Source organism: Eucalyptus grandis, chromosome 8 (assembly GCF_016545825.1).
Source record: "Eucalyptus grandis isolate ANBG69807.140 chromosome 8, ASM1654582v1, whole genome shotgun sequence".
Classification (NCBI taxonomy): Eukaryota; Viridiplantae; Streptophyta; class Magnoliopsida; order Myrtales; family Myrtaceae; genus Eucalyptus; species Eucalyptus grandis.
This window is the reverse complement of record NC_052619.1, coordinates 70,189,813-70,198,037: the sequence shown is the minus strand read 5'-3', so window position 1 is coordinate 70,198,037 and position 8,225 is coordinate 70,189,813.

Here is an 8,225-nt window from a genome sequence, read left to right as displayed (position 1 = left end):
CTTGGTTGACGGCAGCTCCTTCTCTTCCTTTGGGCTTCGTGGGCTAGGCCCATATGGCCGACTGGTGGGTGATCGTGGGCTAGGTTTTTGGGCTAGCTTGGCCTAAGAATTTCGGCCCACTTCCCCTTTAATAATCTACTAATATCTTCCACTTAAATAAATTCCTAACTTACAAAAATAATATGGCCATAAAACTTGAAATCATAAATCCATAAATTCCAATTATAACACACATGGCCAATGATAGAATTTTCTTTCCTATCAAATAATTATTCATTAAAAGCTTGGCCATAAATCTTATTGCAAATTATGGATTAAATGGCTACAATTCAACTTAAGGGTACTTTCATCATCTTTCCATAGGTTGTAATGTATCTAGAGGTTGCCATGAGATTTTGGGATGCCACACCCACTCGCGTTGTGCATAGCCATGGAATATGTACCTCGCCCTCCCATCGAGCTTACCATCACTCACTCGAAAATAACACGGACAATCAAACATTCTAATAATAGAATAACCGGCAACGTTACCTGACCACACTTCTTCAAGAGTCCACCATTCAATAGCAGTTGATGGATATTTATTCACCAGGCAACTTATCGTACTAAGCATATTAGCTAGGATTCTCCTAGCAATACCAGCACCATAGATCATTTTATGGGCCGTCTTTAGTAATAATATGCTCATCAATTATGCAAATTGTTGTGATTTATTGGCACTGGTGCGATGTTTCACTATGTCCTCTTTCATGTAGAATTTATTTGTTAGCTCTGAGTATAACTCCATGCTATTGTCAGTCCGCACATGCTTAATTGACTTACCAGTCTCCGTCTCGATCAAAGCTCTCAACCGCGTGATCCTGACACCAACATCAAACTTGTGCATTGGCACAAACACCCAAGTCTTCCTTGAGCAGTCAAAAGACTCTCGAACAGATGCATCCGACGTCTCCGCAGTAAAATTTGTCACTGTCTCACCTTGAAGTTTATACAAGCCTTCATGCTTGATTCCTTTCATTATCACCAAGGCACCTCGAACAACCTTCAGAATTCCACCTTTTGAAGAATACATGCAACCAACTGAATCTAGGACACTCAAGGAAATTAAGTTCTTTTTCAATTTCAGAACGTGTCTTACTCAAGTCAATGTCCTCACAATGCCATAATGCATTCTGATTTTAACATCACCAATACCCACAACATCGCACTCAGCGTTGTTCCCTAACTAGACTTTACCACTACTTGTGCACTGATAAGTGATAAACCAGTTTCTATTTGGTATGACATGAAAAGAACAACCAGAATCCATAATTCATCCATCAAACGATTGATCATTAGTGATAGATAAGACATAATCAGTATTATCTGCTACAGCAGCAACATTATCTGCAGAATCAATTATAATTTCCTTACTCTTCTCATTTTTCAGCTTAAGGCAATTCCTTCTAAGATGCCCTCTCTTGCCACAGCTCCAACAGACAACATTAGCAGTGCTAGATTGATTACGTCTGTTCATATTAGTACTACTCTTACCCACACGTGTTATAGATCTTCCTCTATTTTCACTTACTACAGCAGTAGATACAGATTCGCCAAATTCTTTTCTATGAATATCCTCGCTCAGAATCAAGTCTCAAATCCCATCAAATGTCAAACTTGTTGACCTAGAGGAATTACTAACAGCGGTAACAATAGTATTTCAACTATCAGACAATAAGGACAACAGAATCAAAGCACGTACCTCATCTTCAAAACCAATCTCAACTGAACTCAATTGACTAATAATCACATTGAATCCATTGATATGATCTGCAACTGATGCACCTTAGCTCATCTTCAAATTAAACAGACGTCGCATCAAATAGACATTGTTGATCGCAAAGGGCTTCTTGTACATATCCGACAGGGCTTGCATTAAATCAGCAGTGGTCTTCTCCTTCAGGATGTTAAATGCGACGTTACGAGCCAACGTCAACCAAATAACACCCATAGCTCGTCTATCCAACAAATCCCAATCAGCTTGCTTCATCGTCTCTGGTTTCTCCACAAACAAGGGCAAATGTAGTTTCATCTGGTAAAGATAATCTTCAATTTGCATCTTCCAGAAACTAAAATGCTTCCAATCAAATATGTCGATTCTCACTTTTACTTCTTCTATCACCATCGATTCGCTTCAACTTAGCTAAGCCTAGCTCTGATACCACTTGTTGCGAAAGGGCGAGCAATCGAACACTAATATAGACACAAGAAGAAAATAAATTGGACACCAAATTTACGTGGTTCAATCGTAAAGATCTACATCCACGGGGAGAGCAGCAACGAGTTTCACTATAGATCAAACGATACAAGGAGATTACATACTCGAGTCACTCAAACATTCTCTTGGTGTTTCCTAAGCCCTAATTACACCCATAACGCACGCAGTGTTTAGCCCCAAAATTCCTCAAGAAATAATCTCTCAATCTCACAAAGGAATTACACACAAATCTTACCACAAGATATAATTGGCTACAAACACTAATATTTCTTGGATGTAATTCACAGACAAAAATGACAAAAAAATCCCTCTCAAGTACTCGACAACTAGACAGCACTTCAAGACCAATTCTTCATCCATGGCCACAAGTTTATATATATACTTTGCCAACTTCTCATAGGATTCCATTTCCTATTTTGCCAGATTTTAGCCAAAACATATCTCTGTATATTTTAAACAAAATCTAAGTCCAAGTCAAAGTTGAACTTTCCTATTTCAGCGGCCAAATTCTCCAATGCAAATTCAAACTTTGGGAAGTTGATTATTGGATCATCTTTGCTCAATTTCAAATGTCCACAATATATTCAATTTGGAATATTCAAAACTTTCAATCGGGCTTAAACTCGATACATATCTTAACAGTTATGACGATGGAGGAGGTGGGGGTGGTGGGTGAAATAGAATGAAATAGGTGGTGGTACCACTTTAAAAGGCAAGAATTTGGATTTGTTGGCGAAGGGTTTGCTTCTGCATGGATCCGCATATACACTAGCAATTCCTCGATGTAGTGCATTTTTATCTTCATGTCCAAACACACTATATGCCTTAATTCCCAATATATCGATTTTTCGTCCTCTTTGAGAATGTTGGGAACGGACTGGCAATGTAATTACTATTATTGACATCATTATAAGTTTCTCATACCCATTTCAAAATAAGATAGAAGGTTTACTAATTAGTGGTTTCTTAATGGGGGCTACATTAATTGATATTATAATTTACTATTTTACGAAATTAGTTTACGATAAGATAGAAGGTTTACTAATTAGTCTAATATTGGGCTAGTTAGTGTAAGCCGAGTTGAATCTAGCCCGTAATGAGAGGATCTGGCTAAAAACTCTATAAATAGTATTCAAGTATTTCCTCTAATCCTAATTTTCACAATTATCCTCACAAATGAGCGTTTATCTAGTGCTAAAGGGTGAAGATGTCATTTTATGAAGCCAATGATATAGAGGGCAATAGAAGAAAATGACTTGTACTTGGATCATTACTTTTATGCTTCTGCATCAAGAACGATAGATTTCAAAATAGCTGCGTTAAATTTTCAATTTTTAGAGCCACCATAGATTAGAACACTAACGTATAGCTTTTTTTTTTTTTGCCTTTTTTTAAATGATTTTTTTGTGCAGCAAAAATCGATTTTTATTATATAAATAGAAAGAACTCGACTAAATGAGCAAATTCTTAGGTGGCGTGCCACCGACGGAGATTCCAAGAGCCCCCACACGTGGCCACACAACGCTAAGGGTGTTGAGCAAGTGCCACGCACCCTCATGCGCTCAAGTGCGGGCGCTGCTGATGCGTGCACTACATGCACCGAGGCTAACATCAACAATGTAACCTTTGAGACCTAACCTGATCCGGTGACCCAACCCATTAACCCTAAACCCGACCTAAGATCCGACCCATTGACCTGCCTGAACCGAGTTACCGTTGACTAAACCGATTAACCGGTTGGACCATGCAGTCAAATCGGGAACTAGTCAAACTGTCATCAGCTGGATCAGAAAGCAAGCCGAGTGAGGCTACTTGCGCGTGTGCTCCGTGCACCACGCACTCAAGTGGAGCGTGTAGGCATGTGGAGGCTCTGATGGGCACATGGTCAACGGCTACGTGCTCGTACATTGATACTCTACCTTGTGGTGTATTTATTTTATATGTTTGATGATTTTATGAATGTGAAAATACATACAGAACCTTAAATACGTATATTTTCTCGTTATTTTATTTTATTTTTCTATGATTTTGGAAAATAGGTACCGGTGTACAAGTTTGTCATCACATAGATATTGTGTAGAGTATAATTCATTGATAATATATATATATATATATAAAGTTTAATTTATATCAATGAATAAAGTAATATAATTGACATGATATGTGATTTAATGATTAACTGCCCATGTCACTAAAGTTAAAATCACATGAATATTGTATATGTGAGTAGTAAAGTCATATCCTCAGTATGAGAAAGTTTTAAGGATTCAATTAAGTTATGATCACCAAAGTAGCACACTTGATTGGATAAAAGAAATATCGGTATTGTATAATGATGGGATGTCTCATGTTCTAGTGGATGGTCATACTTTCAAAAGAGGTGATTGTGTATTAATTCATAGAGGGATACATAATGAAGAAGTGACTGATTCTAGTGATTTATACATCCAAATGCGATGAATTCACGAATGTTAGAATATATTCTCATAGCCACTGTCATATAGAGAGTATACGACTACAAGTCATGTATTCTGCCCAAAAAGTAATTTTATGATTTATATGTAACTCTCTAGATGTGTAATTATACATCAAGTTACATAATACTAACGTGATGCTAATTATATGCTAATTGTCTATATATATATATATATATATATATATATATATATTACTTATTTTTCAGTCACTTTTTCTGTAAATAGTAACTCTGTTACTATTGAGGTTCTTGCTGGTTCAAATTTTAAGAGATGTAGGAAAGATTTTTTGTTTAGTATGAAGATGACAGATGTTCATATGGCTCTTACCGCCAATAAATTGACATATCTTATTGCCAAAAGTAGAAAAATTCAAAAAACATATTTTGCTGCTTGGGAAAAGAGCAATTGAATTTGCTTACTATCGATGAAACATTCCATTCAAAAAAATTTGAAAAGTGGTTTGTCTACAGACTGTACTGCTAGATAGATAATGGAAACCTTAGTGGCTAAAAACCGTGTTTTGTCAAATGCTGAGATAGAGGCACATTTGCAAATACTATTTAATATAAAATATGATGGTTCTTGTGGAGCTAGGGATTATATTTTGAGGATGGTAGATTTGTAGACAAAATTTTAGGCTCTTAATATTGCTATTCCTACTACTTGCATTGTAACGACTCGAGCCCCACAGTATAATATTGTCCGCTTTGGACACTGAGTCCCCACGGCTTTAAAATGCGTTATACAGATTAAAGGGACCCAAGTCTTTTTAAACTAGCCCAGGACTCCCCCCAAAGCGATATGTGGGACGGGAGACATGTCCTTGGTCTCACCCGCGTATTGCCAAGGCGATCTCAGTCCATCCCTCCGTACTATCTCGGGTCTGTGTTGTCACAATGCATGCCCGTGATTTTTGATGTAATTTCTTTGTCTAAATAGTTAAGCACGAGAACATATTTTCCGTCAATCTCCTAAAAATGTAAAGGGTCATAATTTAAACACATCCTATCATTTAGGTGATAAGAGTCACTTGCTACGAAATTATTGTTCACACTCATATCTCACAATCGCTATGAACGGATATATCCAAAACATCATGTGTCACTCTTTAATCCACCATTGTGATTTTTGATATAATTACTTTGTCCATTAGTTAAGCATGAGAAGATATTTTCTGTCGATCTCCTAAAAATGTGAAAGATCGTAATTTAAATGCATCCTATCGATTAGGTGATAAGTCACTTGTTACAGAATTATTATTCACACTCAGATCTTACAATTACTATAATTGGATATACCCAAAACATCTATGTGCAATTACTCATGCAAACGGACAAAATACAGCTGCTCAAATGTCCTAGTTGCTCTAAAAAAAAATGTCCTAGTTGCGTCCGGTAAAAGCAGGTCCATACGTTAGGTGATAAGAGTCACTTGCTACGAAATTATTGTTCACACTCATATCTCACAATCACTATGAACAGATACATCGAAAACATCATGTGTCACTCTTTAATCCACCCATGCTCGTGATTTTTGATGTAATTACTTTGCCCATTAGTTAAGCACGAGAAGATATTTTCCGTCGATCTCTTAAAAAATGTGAAAGATCGTAATTTAGACGCATCCTATCGATTAGGTGATAAAAGTCACTTGCTACAAAATTATTATTCACACTCACATCTCACAATTACTGTAGTCGGATACACCCAAAACATGTCCGTGCATTTACTGCAAACGGACAAAATACAGCTGCTCAAATGTCCCAGTTGCGTCCAGTAAAAGCAGGTCCACACATTAACAATCCAGCGACTCTATGGAATCCAATGAGCTACACTTCGTTTTCTGGCTGTTCTTAAAACGCATCGAGCTCGTCGAACGACGTTTGGCGATGTGGTTCGAAGTCCATCCCCGGAGAACTCGATCGTAGAGACAAGTCAAAAGGGCAAAGGGTCGCGTCTTTACGTGGCTTTTGGCATGGTTCATGTCGTACTACGACAGTTGGGATGCGTCAAGGAGGAGATGCAATCTGTTGGAGAAATCTTCTTGAAGTGTTTTGAAGTTGACAAAACGTTTCCATCAGTCTAGTCTGAAGGCTTGCAGACTCTACTGTTTAAAGTCGAAGACCTCCGGACAGCCGGACTCAAGACTCAAAGTCTATCCTCATTGACAGTCTCTAATCCGTTGAAGAAAGGTTATCCGGAATCGGATGTTTCGTTAAGGATTTAACCTTATCAACGGAGAAGATCTCGTGGCTGGAAAAGACATAACGGAGTCCTTTGATTGATCGAAGATTGACTCGATAATTGAAGATCCGGTGATTGCTTAAATATTATTGAAAGGTTCTACTTATGGAAACCGAGATCCTGATTGTATGGGCGAACAAAATTGATGGGCTATCGACACGTTCCTTTAATAGCTCGAACAATCTTCCTAATTGATTCCGTCCAACGGGTAGATGGGAGGAATTCCTTTGGTAAGTGCCAACGGGTATGATGGCATAAAGGAGTATATAAGGAAGACGGTCTTAGTTGTTCAAGGTGTGCGCGATAAAAGAATTCCAAAGTCTGAAGCTCCTTTTTGTTTAGACAATTCCTTTGAGAAAATAGTTGTATACAAAAGAGAGTCTATATTTGTGAGAAATCTTGAGGAGGTGTGGTAGAACATCTACACTGTGGAATCAAGGCAAAGCTATGCTGTAACTTCTCTTTTGTTCATAGTGGAATCCAGCCAATAGGCTATCAGTGAAGAAGAGTAGACGTAGGCTTGATATAAGCCGAACCACTATAAACCGCGTGTTCAATTTTCTCTTCTCTCAGTCTTACTTTGATTATCGTTTGTCTCAAATCCATCAACTGTCTAGTATTGTGCAATTGTTGAAGAAAAATCTTTTATATACCAATTCACCCCCCTCTAGGTACTCATACTAGCAATATTAATTGGTATCAGAGCCTGTGTACTTACTTTATTTGAAGTGTTTTACTTCGTAGTAAAAGATCCATGGCTAGTATGCTAGCACCGGGCTGATGGAAGGGCAAAGCAATACCAGACCACCCTACTTTGATGGAAAGGATTACAACATCGGAAGAACAAGATGAAAGCTTTCCTACACGATCGAAAGATCCTCCGGAATGGGACGTTGTAGAAAAAGGAATTACTCCTACCACTGCATCAGTCTCTGAAAGAGGGAAAGAAACTTATGAGACCAGCGAAATGATTCAGGAAGAGATAATCAAGAGACAAGCACTCGATGCAAAAGCAATTTACTCCTTATATTGTGCTTTGTCACCAACTGAATATAATAGAATATCTTCTTGTGTTACAGCAAAAGAAGTTTGGGACAGATTACATATCACCTATGAAGGAACAGATCGAGTGAAGGAAACAAGAATCAACATTCTTCTCGGTCAATACGAAGCCTTGAACGAAACCGGGAGAATCTATAACCGACATGTTTAGTCATTTTACAGATATTGTGAATGGTCTTGAAAATC